Source organism: Ursus maritimus, unplaced genomic scaffold (assembly GCF_017311325.1).
Source record: "Ursus maritimus isolate PB19 unplaced genomic scaffold, ASM1731132v1 scaffold_19, whole genome shotgun sequence".
Taxonomy (NCBI): Eukaryota; Metazoa; Chordata; class Mammalia; order Carnivora; family Ursidae; genus Ursus; species Ursus maritimus.
In genome coordinates, this window is record NW_024424341.1 from 53,397,680 (window position 1) to 53,410,130 (window position 12,451).

Sequence of the window (12,451 nt, forward strand, 5' to 3'; positions counted from 1 at the left end):
GAGGTTTAGATGCTGGTGTGACCACGTAGCAGTCGTGGTGACCTTAGGCGAAATGAACCTCTCTTCTGCCTCTATTTCTTCATTGTTAAATGAGGCTAATATTTGGAATGTTATGAATGAAAGAATACATGTCAAGCAGTGGAAACTACCCAGCTCACAGTAACAACTCACGGATCTTTGTCTCACCAGCCCAATAGACGGTGCGTGGCAGCATACTCCTTAATCGTTACACACCAAAAGCAGCCCCCTGAGATCAAGAATAACACAAGAATGTCTACTATCACCTATTATCTATAATTATGGATTTTAGCCAGTGCAAGGAAACAATAAACAAGGAGTAGAAAGAAAATGAGTTATTTGCAGATATTATCCTGTATGTAGAAAAATCCAAAAGAATCTGCAAGTAATATATTAGAGGGGCCCTGGGTGGCTCAGCCGGGTTAACCAGTGGACTCTTGATTTCAGTCATCATGATCTCAGGGTCATGGGATCGAGCCTCACTCTGGGCCTATGCTGAGCATGGAACTCCATGAATTTCTCCCCTCTCCCTCTCCCTTTGACCCCCCGCACACATGCTCTGTCTAAAAACTAAAAATAAATTTTAAAAAAATGTAAGCATATTTTAGAATTAGTCAACTTAAGCCACAACATACAATAAAAATTAAAAATTCAATGGTATTCCTATATACTAGCAACAATTGTAATATTAGAAGTAAAGAATTTATAAAGAAATTTAAAGTGGGGCATTTGGGTGGCTCAGTCAGTTAAGGTCTGCCTTCAGCTCAGGTCATAATCCCAGGATCCTGGGACGAGCCCTGCATTGGGCTCCTGGGTTGGCAGGGAGTCTCTTCTCCTTCTCCCTCTGCCCCTCCCTCCCACTTGTGCTCGCTCGCTCTCTGTCTCTTTCTGTCTCTCAAATAAAATCTTTAAAATTGAAAGTATTAAATAGGCAGAACTAAATCTAATGAGAGAAATGTGAGATCAGTGCAGAAAACAACAAAATTGAGAGAAATTGCAGACCCGAATAAAATTACAGACAAAAGATAATCAGATCTCTTCAAGTTGATCTATAGACAATACAATCTCAATAAATAACCAAGCAGTGTGTGTGTGTGTGTGTGTGTGTAAAATAAACTGATTCTAAATGTACATAGATATTTAAAGGGCCAAGAGCAGTGAAGACAGTCTAGAACAACTGGAGGGGTTGAAGCTTTCTAATACCAAACCTTGATAAAAAAATACAGTTATTTATGGGTGCCTGGGTGGCTCAGCTGGTTAAGCAGCAGACTCTTTTTTTTTAAAATAATATTTTTTTATTATATTATGTTAGTCACCATACAGTACATCCCTAGTTTTTGATGTAATGTTCAATGATTCATTATTTGCGTATAACACTCAGTGCTCCATGCAATACGTGCCCTCCTTAGTACCCATCACCGGCCTATCCCAGTCCCCCACCCCCCTCCCCTCTGAGGCCCTCAGTTTGTTTCCCAGAGTCCATAGTCTGTCGTGGTTCATTCCCCCTTCTGTTTACCCCCCTTCATTCTTCCCTTCGTTCTCCTACTGATCTTCCTGCTATTCCTTATGTTCCATAAATGAGTAGAACCATATGATAATTGTCTTTCCCTGCTTGACTTATTTCACTTAGCATTATCTCCTCCAGTGCCGTCCATGTTGCAGCAAATGCTGAGAATTCGCTCTTTCTTGATAGCTGAGTAATATTCCATTGTATATATGGACTACATCTTCTTAATCCAGTCATATCTGTTGAAGGGCATCTCGGTTCTTCCACGATTTAGCTATTGCGACAATGAAGCAGCAGACTCTGATCCCAGCTCAGGTCATGATCTCAGGGTCGTGAGATCAAGCTCCTGCATTGGGCTCTGCCCTCCACTCTGAGTCTGCTTGAGATTCTCCCCCTGGCCCCTGATCTTACACCATAGTATATAAAAACCAGGAAATTGACACTACCTAGTCCCCAATTCTTACGAGTTTTACAAACACTGTGTGTGTGTATCTATGCGATTTGATGTCGCTTTATCTAACCACAATTCCTGCAGTCAAGATACAGAGCTGTCCCATCACCACAGGCTCCCTGGTGATACACCTGATGGCCACACCCACTCCCCACCACCCCCTCACCCCGGCCACCACTACTCTGTTCTCCATCACTACAATTTTAGTTCAAAAATGTTACATAAAAATGGAATCCTACCGTGTGTAAGCTTTGAAATTGGCTTTTTTCATTCAGCATAATGACCTGAAATCCAACCAAATTGTGGCTTGTATCAATAATGTCCTGTTGACCTTAAAAATGTAGCAAAACAGTTATTTTACCAGCAAAAATGGGTTTGTCTTGCAATACAAGAAACATTAGCAATGAGAGGTTATTCAAAACCAAGGAAGAGCTGGGGCGCTGACACCTCGTTGGCTGAGTTGCGGGTCCTTGTCTTGTAGGAGAGGCAGGGTACCTACCAGATGCACAAGTCTTTCCCTGTTGGGGCCTGTAACTGATGATTCTTTCCTTTTTTTTTTTTTTTTTAATAATTTTTTATTATGTTAGTCACCATACAGTATCCTTAGTTTCTTGGGACGTAGTGTTCCATGATTCACATTTGTGTATAACACCCAGTGCTCCATGCATTACGGCTCTCCTTACTACCCATCACCGGCCTATCTCATTTATGGAACATAAGAAATAGGGAGATCGGTAGGAGAAGAAAGGGAAGAATGAAGGGGGTGGTAAACAGAAGATGGAATGAACCACGAGAATTATGGACTCTGGGAAACAAACTGAGGGGAGGGCTTCAGAGGGAGGGGGTGGGGATTGGCATAGGCCAATGATGATTCTTTCGGTTGAGAATTCTTTTTTTTTTTTTCAATTTTATAATTTTTTATTATAATATGTTAGTCACTCTATACAGTACATCCCTGGTTTCTGATGTAAAGTTCAATGATTCATTAGTTGTGTATAACACCCAGTGCACCATGCAATACGTGCCCTCCTACTACCCATCATCGGTCTATCCCATTCCCCATCCCCTCCCCTGAAGCCCTCAGTTTTTTTCTCAGAGTCCATAGTCTCTCACAAGCCATACATCCCTAGTTTTTGATGTGAAAGTTCCACGATTCATTACTTGGGTTTGTAATGGAGTAATGAATCGGTTGAGAATTCGGTTGAGGTCTGTAATTGACACCGCTTGATGATGAATGACGATGTGAGAGCTCCCCCTTCTGGCCTCCTGACTCACCTTGGTGAGGGTTTCCTTTATTAATGTTCAGTTTCCTTTATTGCGGATTAGTATGCCATGGGGGTTAGGACGTACGATGAAGCCTTGCTTAACCATGCGCCTGCGAGGGCATTCGGGTTGTTTCCGGTTTTGATGTTATGAATAGAGCTGCTGTAAACACTCGCATACAGGTTTTTGCTTTAAACATAAGTGTTTGTTTCTCTGGGATAAATGCTCAAGAGTGCCATGTAAGTGTGCATGTTTTGTTTTAAACGAAATTACCAAACTATTTTCCAGAGTATCCATGCTACTTTATATTCCCACCGGCAACGTATGAGTGATTCAGTTTCTTCCATCCTCGCTAGCATAGTGTTGTCAATGCTTACATTTCGAGCCCCATCGCCCGAGTGTCTTCCGGAAACCGACAGAAGGTCTACGAGAAACCTATTTCCTATCCCATTACCAAACAGTAGGCGCTGGCCAACTTCTCTGTGTCAGATACAAGGAAGCAATGAGAGGAGAGAGATACCTGGTAAAAGTATCTTGTAACAACTTGTAACAGATACAAAACAACTTGTAAAAGATACTCATGACCTCTGACATCCGAACTTGGATTTCTGTAGCGTTTTCTCCTTCCCCTCAGTGGTAAAGTCTCTGCACTACGCCCAGACCGCATAAATAATGTGGTTTATGGGGAGCACTTGCTTTCCTTCTGGGTGTCAGGAGTGTGGACGCGGGCTAGGCAGAATGTGCTTATGTGTGACGAGCCTGTAAGAGAAATCTGGGTACTGAGTGCCTAATGGGCTTCCTTTGGAGACACACTTCACATGTCTTGTCACAACCTGTTGCTGGGGAATTAAGTGTGTCCGGGTGACTTCTATGGAGGAGGGACTCTGGAAGCTTGGATTCACCCCATGAAACAAAGTTATAGATAAACCAGACCAGAGAGAGAGAGAGGAGAGAGAGAGAGAATGTGAGGAGGGAAACACTGAGCTTCCCTGATAGACAACACTTGGCGGCATTGTCATAACCTCCCTCCCCAGCTGGTGTTAACCTTGGGGGAAGTAGACCTACTGCTCAGGGTTTGAGCAAGCTTACAACGAGAGGGTAAAAAGGGGGACTTTTAAAAGACCTATTTATTAGAGAGAGGGGAGAGGCGGGGCAGAGGGAGAGGGAGAGAGAAAGTCAAGCAGGATGTATGCTAGTATGGAGTCTGACGCTGGGCTCAATCTCGTGACCCTGAAATCACGACCTGAGCCGAACCAAGAACCAAGGGTCGTGTATGCTTAAACCACTGCACCACCCAGGTGCCCCAAGGAGGACTTTTAAAGACATGGCTTGTATTTTGTCGCTTATGCCCCTGGATGCACGATAAAAATTGAGGCAAAGTTTATGTGCTTTCACCCAAACACTGGAGGGATCATCCCAATCAGGGTGCCGCAGAGAACGCGGTCAGGGCCACGCTCCCTGGCGGCCCTGCTGCCTGCGAGCAGGCTGAAATTTAAACTTTGAATTTGGGGAACAGAATGAGTCTCTGGAACTTATGATTTTTTGCGATGAGTTCCTCTGGCTCTATGGGAGCCTTCTGGGGTAAAGCAGGCACATGAAAAAGAGAGGCCATCTCCATGTGGATACACTTTTGGAGTTTTCAAAAGCAAATTTTAGGTTGCTAATGAGCTCTTGAAAATCATATATCTGCCCCTGAGAGACAGAAACTTCTCCAACCTGGTGAGCCAACCTTTGAGAGGTCAGTTTGGACTCAAGAATGACAAGGTAGAAAGGGCTTCGCACAGCCTCACCTGGATTTGGGCAGAGCTGTCTGACCCTCTAGGCTCAGCTGTTACTGCCGGAGAAAAGCCAGCTGGCTTTTTGGAATGCTGACGGCTCCAGCCGCCGGTGCCTGACCTGTCTCCGGGCTGAGACCCCGACGCCGTCTGCCTGAGCTGTCTCAGCCCCAGCATGTACTGCACCGGATTGAACTGGGATGGAATCGCCCACTCAGGTAAGTGGCTCAGACGATGTGACTCTGGCAATCCCTCTGGGGGACCCTCCACTGTGACGAAACATCATGGGTGCTCCCGCTTCTGGGTGTAGATCCGAAGGAAATGAAAGCAGGTTAGGTGGAAATGCTGCACCCCCATGTTCATCACGGGATTAGTCCCAAGAGCCAGGATATGGAACAGCCTGAATGTCCACCAGCCAATGAATGGATGAAAAAGACATGACGTATATATACAATGAAATGCTACTTGGCCATGAGAAAAGGAAATTATTTGGGACAACATGGATAAAGCTGCGGACATTATACTGAGATAAGTCAAACAGAGAAAGACAAATACCGTATATATATTTTTAAAGATTTATTTATTTGAGGAGAGAGAGAGAGCCCAATGCAGAGCTCAATCCCAGGGACCCCAAGCATCATGACCCCAGCTGAAACTATATCGGTTGCTTAAATGAGCCACCCAGGTGTCCCACCATATATGTTTTATATGTGGGACATATAAAAACAAACAACAAAAAAACTGAAGTCATGGGGCATCTGGGTGGCTCAGTTGGTTAAGCTGCCTGCCTTCGGCTCAGGTCGTGATCCCAGGTCCTGAATCGAAGTCCTGCATGGCTCTCTGCTCGGCGGGGAGTCTGCTTCTCCCCTCTCCTGCCTGCTGCTTCCACGGTGCCTTCCTGTCAAATCTTAAAAAAAAAAAAAACAAAACCCTAAAGTCATAAAAGCAGAGTAAAATGGCAGTTACCAGGGACTAGCAGTGGCGGAATGGGAGAGATGCTGGTTAAGTATACTTGGTTACCTAACACACGCCAGTGTAGGATTATAAACAGCATCACTGTATTATACACATTAAGCCTCGCTAAGAGACTAGTGTTAAGTGCTCTCAGCACCAGAAGAAACCATAATTCTGTGACACCATGTTAACTGATGCACTAGGCAATCCTATTGTGATATAAATAAATCAATGTTGTACAATCTTAAATTTATACAACGTTATATGCCAGATATAGCTCAATGAACAAAAAGTGAAGTTGCTGGGCCTCCTCTGAGCTACATGGAAACACCCCAGCAAAGGGCTTATTAAAGCCCGATGGGGTCAGCCGATGCCGATCCGCTGACCCACACTGGACTGCCGATACAGAGGCTGATTGCATTCCTAGATCGTGAGACCCACGTGTCAAATAGAAACACGTCTGACTTCAATTAGGAGAGAATTTGTTCAAAGGGACTTGGTGGTAGGGGGACTGCTCCAATTCCAGAAATCTGTCTCTTCAAGCTGGGACAGAAAAGAGCTTTTCTTTTCTTTCTTTTTCTTTTTTAAAGATTTTATTTATTTATTCGACAGAGACAGCCAGCAAGAGAGGGAACACACAAGCAGGGGAGTGGGAGGAAGAAGCAGGCTCCTAGCAGAGTCGATGTGGGGCTCGATCCCACAACGCTGGGATCACGCCCGAGCCGGCAGACACCCAACTGCTGTGCTACACTCCAGGCGCCCAGAAAAGAGCTTTCTTTTCAAAGGGGTGAGCGAAAATTCTTGGCAGGGGAGGAGTAGGTGACCAAAGCAGGGCTTCACCAGAAATGTTCCATGTCTTGGACGATACCCAAGACCTCCTGGAGAACAGTAGGTAAGAAACCCAGAAGGAGCAGCCAGAAAATGGCACTGCTCTCCCCCAAGTCCCCTGACCCGGGAACCCTCAACCATCACTTCCTAGCCCACAGCACCCTGCCCAAGTTGGGGCACAATAATATCCCCTCCATTCATTTTGCAATTTTCTCTTCATGTGTTCGGGGCTGCTAATACGGGGGCTGAGGAAGAATCCAATCGCCCCGCAGCCAGTGGAGGTTGGTTAATAAGATACCCCTGGAAGGTGTTGGCTTCACGAAGTCCACACCTGCGACGGTTTTGAGGGCCCGTGAAAGCTACGCTGCCCTTCAGAAACGAAGGGCAAGGGGGCCTCCCAGGAGACACTGGCCTGAGCAAAGTGGTGAGAAAAACTCGACTCTGAAAGACCGTGTCTGGAAAGCTGGGTCTGCAGGAAGGGACCTTGTGAGTTGAGGGGCAAAAACTGAGCCGCGGGCCTCACTCAGACCCTTCTTGGTCCAGTGGGCTTTTCTTGTGCACCCCAGCTGGAGGCATCTCCGAGGATCCTGGAGTCAGCGCAGGAAGCCCGTGTGCTCCTGCACTGCCCTGTGTGTGTTTTCTGTATCTTTCCTGCATCATGCCTCACAGCTCAACCCCACGAGGAAGGTAATGACATGTTCCTTTCTACACAGATGAGCTACAGAGCACAGAGAGGTAGCAGGTCCTGTTAGAACCTCAAAGACGTGATCCAGAAACCGCCAGCCCCTTCCCCTGTGTCTTATTATCTGGCACACAGGTCATTTGTCAAAGCAGGGAGCTTTCTCTTTTCTGTGTTTGTCCTCCACTCCTTGTGGTGGCTGCACAGCGGCCTGCAGAGCCGTCTATTAAAACCGAATCCCCGGAGCTCCGGTGGACTATGTTCCCTTGTGGCAAAAAGGATGTTGCAGGTGGGATTAAGTTACGTGGTCTTGAGATGGGGAGAGTAGCACGGGTTATCCAGGTGGACCCAATGTAATCACAAGGCTCTTTAAAAGAGGAAGGCAGGGGGTTGAGGAGCTCTAGCTTTGAAGATGGCGAAGGGGGCCATGAGCAGCTTCTAGAAGCTGAGAAGGCAAAGAAATGGATTCTCACCGTGGAGCTTCCAAAAGGAATCAGACTTGCTGACACCGATTTTAACTCTAGAACACCGCCTTTGACTCAGACCACTAGAATTGTAAGAAAATACATCTATGTTGGTTTGCTAGCACGAAGTTAGGTTATTATTAGCCATGCCTCTAGAACTAACTGCTCCTGACCTTGCACTGATTCGGCGAGAATCCGCCCCCTATTTGTCTTGAGAGCAGCCCGGTAGCAAACGCAGACGTTTCTAGACTCAGAGCCGGATTGGCGCTGCCAGTGCTTAGCCTCCAGCTTTATGACCTGGGTAACTTAGTCTCACTGAACCTCAGTATTCCTATCTGTTAAATGGGAGCAACGGCCGCAAAATCCTCATTATTTATGGAGAATTTATCTCCTGTGCCAGATCTTGCCATAGATAAGCTCTCTACAAAAGCCCTAAACAACTCGATGGGTTGGGTTTGGTTACCGCTACCGGGTATTGTTAAGCAGGGACTCAGGGCTTTGTTGAACACGACACAGAAAAGCTAAAGTTTTCATTGGCTCATGAACGAAGAAGAGGAATGTGCCTTGAGCCGCCTCTGGCTTCAGAAGAAATCCAGCAGAAGTTATTCCTTTTATAAAACAAATATAAACATTAAAACACACACACACCCCCACCCCACCCCTACCAGGCAACAAATAATGAAAGCCGCCAGTCAGATTTCACAGTTTTCGAAGATGAAATTCCCTTGCTGTTCCGTGTCTCACAAGCCCATTTACAAGGCTGGCTCAGTGAGGGAATACGCCTGCAGACAGCTGTCCTTCTACCTCGCAGGTTGAGTTCTCCCAACTACCTTACTTGAGCTAGGTGCATGGATATCCTCACTCCCTGCAGATAACTGAATTACATCAGTCTTTTTGACCAGGTAGTAACGTGGCCATGATTTAAACTGGCGTTTTGGCGCCAGGGCCAAAATACACGGTCGTGCCTCCCGCTCCCACGCTGCCCAGGACTGGAATGACCCGCCTGGGGGCCCCGACGAGCATTCGTTGGCGTTTCCTCTCAGACCCCATTGTTCTCATCCCGGGAAACTAGCGGTAGCCGGAATCCAGCCCATGCTCCTCACCAATCCATGTGGGGCTGGGACGGTTTCATGGAAGGGGCACTTTTTTTTCCTTCAATTTTCATGCCAAAGATGCCAAACAGGTTGTGAGAATTTTTGAATCTTCTCTGTATCATTTTCCTTTCAAACACTATCTCTTGAGACTCTGCTCTCCCAAAGAGCAAAAGAGTAGAAGGGGTCATGACCAAACCTGGTAAGAGTTAAAGCATTTCCAGCAATGTAGTGGATGTATTTTTTCATATCCTGCTGCTTCATAGAGTGAGTTACACCACAGCTTTAAACAAAATCAGCTGTATATTATCTTCTCATATTTAGATTTATGGAGTATTCTTCATCTTGTTTTTTACTGGCAAAACGCAAAAGTTTTTATTTAGTTGATTTCAATAGTCAAGAGCAGAGTGGATGCCAGTTTTTGAAGTAAAGGTTCAATATTTAATAGTGTAAAAGAAATTCTGTTATTTATTTTAAGTTACAAATCAGTTGTTTGTAATGTTTTTAAATACCTTTCATGGAAGTTTAAAAGGTATATGTTAGAAGCTGTCGTTTTCGTTGTCGAAGTATCCCCACAAAGAAATGGGATTTATTCTCCCAGCACGTCAGGCTCCCTTGCTATGAGCCTGCTTCTTCCTCTCCCACTCCCCCTGCTTGTGTTCCTCTTGCTGGCTGTCTCTATCTCTGTCGAATAAATAAATAAAATCTTAAAAAAAATAAAATAGACCAAGCACCACAGTTGGGTAATTATAGAAATTACAGAAAAAGTGATTTTCTTTAACTGGTGCTTTCTTTGCCTAATTTTTAAATAACCACTTTGAAATGTAATTCGCATAGCCTAGAATTCATCCAAGGCTTAAAATGCAAAGTTCAGTGGGTTTTGGTGTATCTGGTGGTATATCTGCAGCTATCGCCACGATTTTAGAACCTTGTCATCACCTCAAAAAGCAACCCTGTACCATTTAGTTACCACTCTCCCCTCATAAAATGGAATCGTCTAGTGTGTAGCCTTTATGACGGGCCTCTTTGATTTGATGGGTGCTCAAGGTTCATCCACACGTCGCACGCATCACTGCTTCCCTTTGAGACCAGCAATGATCCGTGCTGTGGACGAGCACGGTTCGTTCATCAGTTTGGATGGTTTCAACCTTTGGGCTCTTACCTATGATGCTATTGTAAAACAAAGGTATCCAGGTTTTCTCGTGTGGACCCATGTTTTCGTTTTCTCTGGGGCATTTCTCTTGGGTGGAGGTGGGATTGCTGGTCATATGGTACCTGTGTTTGACCATGTGAGAACTGCTGGGCTGTTTCCCAAAGTGGTTAGAGCCTACTTCCACTCTGCCAGGACTGGACGGCTGGTTTCAGTTTCTCCACCTCCTTTTAGTTTATCTCCTGCCTTTTGTCATTCAGGAATAAAGCTGTTAAAACAAAAACCCAAAGAACAAAAACCAAAAACTTTGCATGTCGTGTTTGGGTGTGTTTTCATTTCTTTTGAGTCCCTACCCAGGAGTGAGATTGCTGATCTTAAGGTAAGTTTTAGGTTCTATTGCAAACTATTTTTCCAAAGAGCTGCCATATTTTAGTGCAATAGTTCCAGTTGCTCTGTGGTCTCAAAAGAACTTGGTATTTTCAAATTGTTTTTTAATTTGATCCATTCTAATAAGGTGTGTAGTAGTGTCTCGTTGTAGTTTTAATTTGTGTTTCCCTAGGACTATATACTGAGCATGTCCGTGTGGGATTACTGACCATTCCTATAGCTTTGAAAGTGTTTGAAAATATTTTTCCACTTAAAAATCATTTCTTACTGAATTCTTTTAAAATAATTTTTATTTTATATTAGTCACCATACAGTACATCCCCTCGGGTTTTTGATGCAATGTTCCACATGATCACATTTATAGTGTAACACCCAGTGCACCAAGCAATACGGCGGTTCTCCCCACACTCCATCACCGGCCTAGCCCAATCCCCCACCCCCTCCCCTCTGAAGCCCTCAGTTTCCCAGAGTCCACAGGTCTTTCATGGATCATTCCAATCTTCTGTTTACCCCCTTCATTCTTCTCCCTTCCTTCTTCTACTGTTGTTCCTAGTTCTTATGTTCCATGAGTGAAACCATATGATAATTCTTCTCTGCTTGACTTATTTCATTTAGCATAATCTTCCTCCAGGCCCATCCATGTTGCTGCAAATGTTGGGTAATCGCTCTTTCTGATAGCTGAGTAATATTCCATTGTATATATGGACTACATCTTCTTTATCCAGTCATCTTTGTTGAAGGGCATCTCAGCTCCTTCCACGATTTAGCTATTGTGGACATTGCTGCTATGAACATTGGGGTGCATATGGCCCTTCTTCACTACATCTTGTATCTTTGGGGTAAACACCCAGTAGTGCAAATGGCTGGACTACAGGGTAGCTCACCTTTAACTTTTAAGGGACCTCCACACTGTTTTCCAGAGTGGCTGTACCAACTCTGCATTCCCACCAACAATGTAGGAGGGATCCCCTTTCTCCACATCCTCTCCAACATTTGTTGTTTCCTGCCTTGTCCATTTTTGCCATTCTAACAGGCGAAGGGGTGGTATCCTCAAGGTGGTTCTGATTTGAATTTCCCTGGATGGCTAATGAGACTTTGAACATTTTTTCATGTGTCTGTTAGCCATTTGTATGTCTTCACTGGAAAAGTGTTCATATCTTCAGCCCATTTTTTGATTTGATTGTTTCACGTGTATTGAGTTTGAGAATTCAAGACTTTTAGAAATTCTGGGTACAAGTCCTTAATCCGTTCATCTTCTATCTTCTCTATGTAGCTTAACATTGAAATTTTATTTTATTTTTTTAGTAATTTTTACATGTTAACAACATATAGTTATCCCTGTTGATGTGCCCATGATTCACATTGTGGTGAACACCCCAGTGCACCATGCAATACATGCTCCTTCCTTCCACTATCACGGCCTATCCTGGACCCCCCACCCCCTCCACTCTGGAAGCCCTCAGTTTGTTTCCCAGAGTCCATAGTCTCTGTGGTTCATTCCCTTCTGATTACCCCCCATTCTTCCCTTTCTCTTCTCCTACCGATCTTTCCATTGAAATTTTATAATAGTGTCGTGAGAAGTTTTTAATTTAATGAAGTTGATCAAGTTTTTCTTCATCCTTTGTGTTCAATATAAATCTTTGAATAACCCATGTTTATGCTGTTTTCTCCTATGTTTTCTTATAAAAGTTTCATATCTCCAGTTTTACTAAGTCTGATGGATTCTTAGTTATTTCATAAATATGGTGCAAAGGATGAAGGTTCATGTCTCTTAATATGGTTGATTACTTCAGCACAATTCTGTTCGAAGATTGCCCTTTCTCCATTGAATTACTTTTGTCCCTTTATCGTGCCAACTTGATAGGACATGTGTGGTACTAGTTG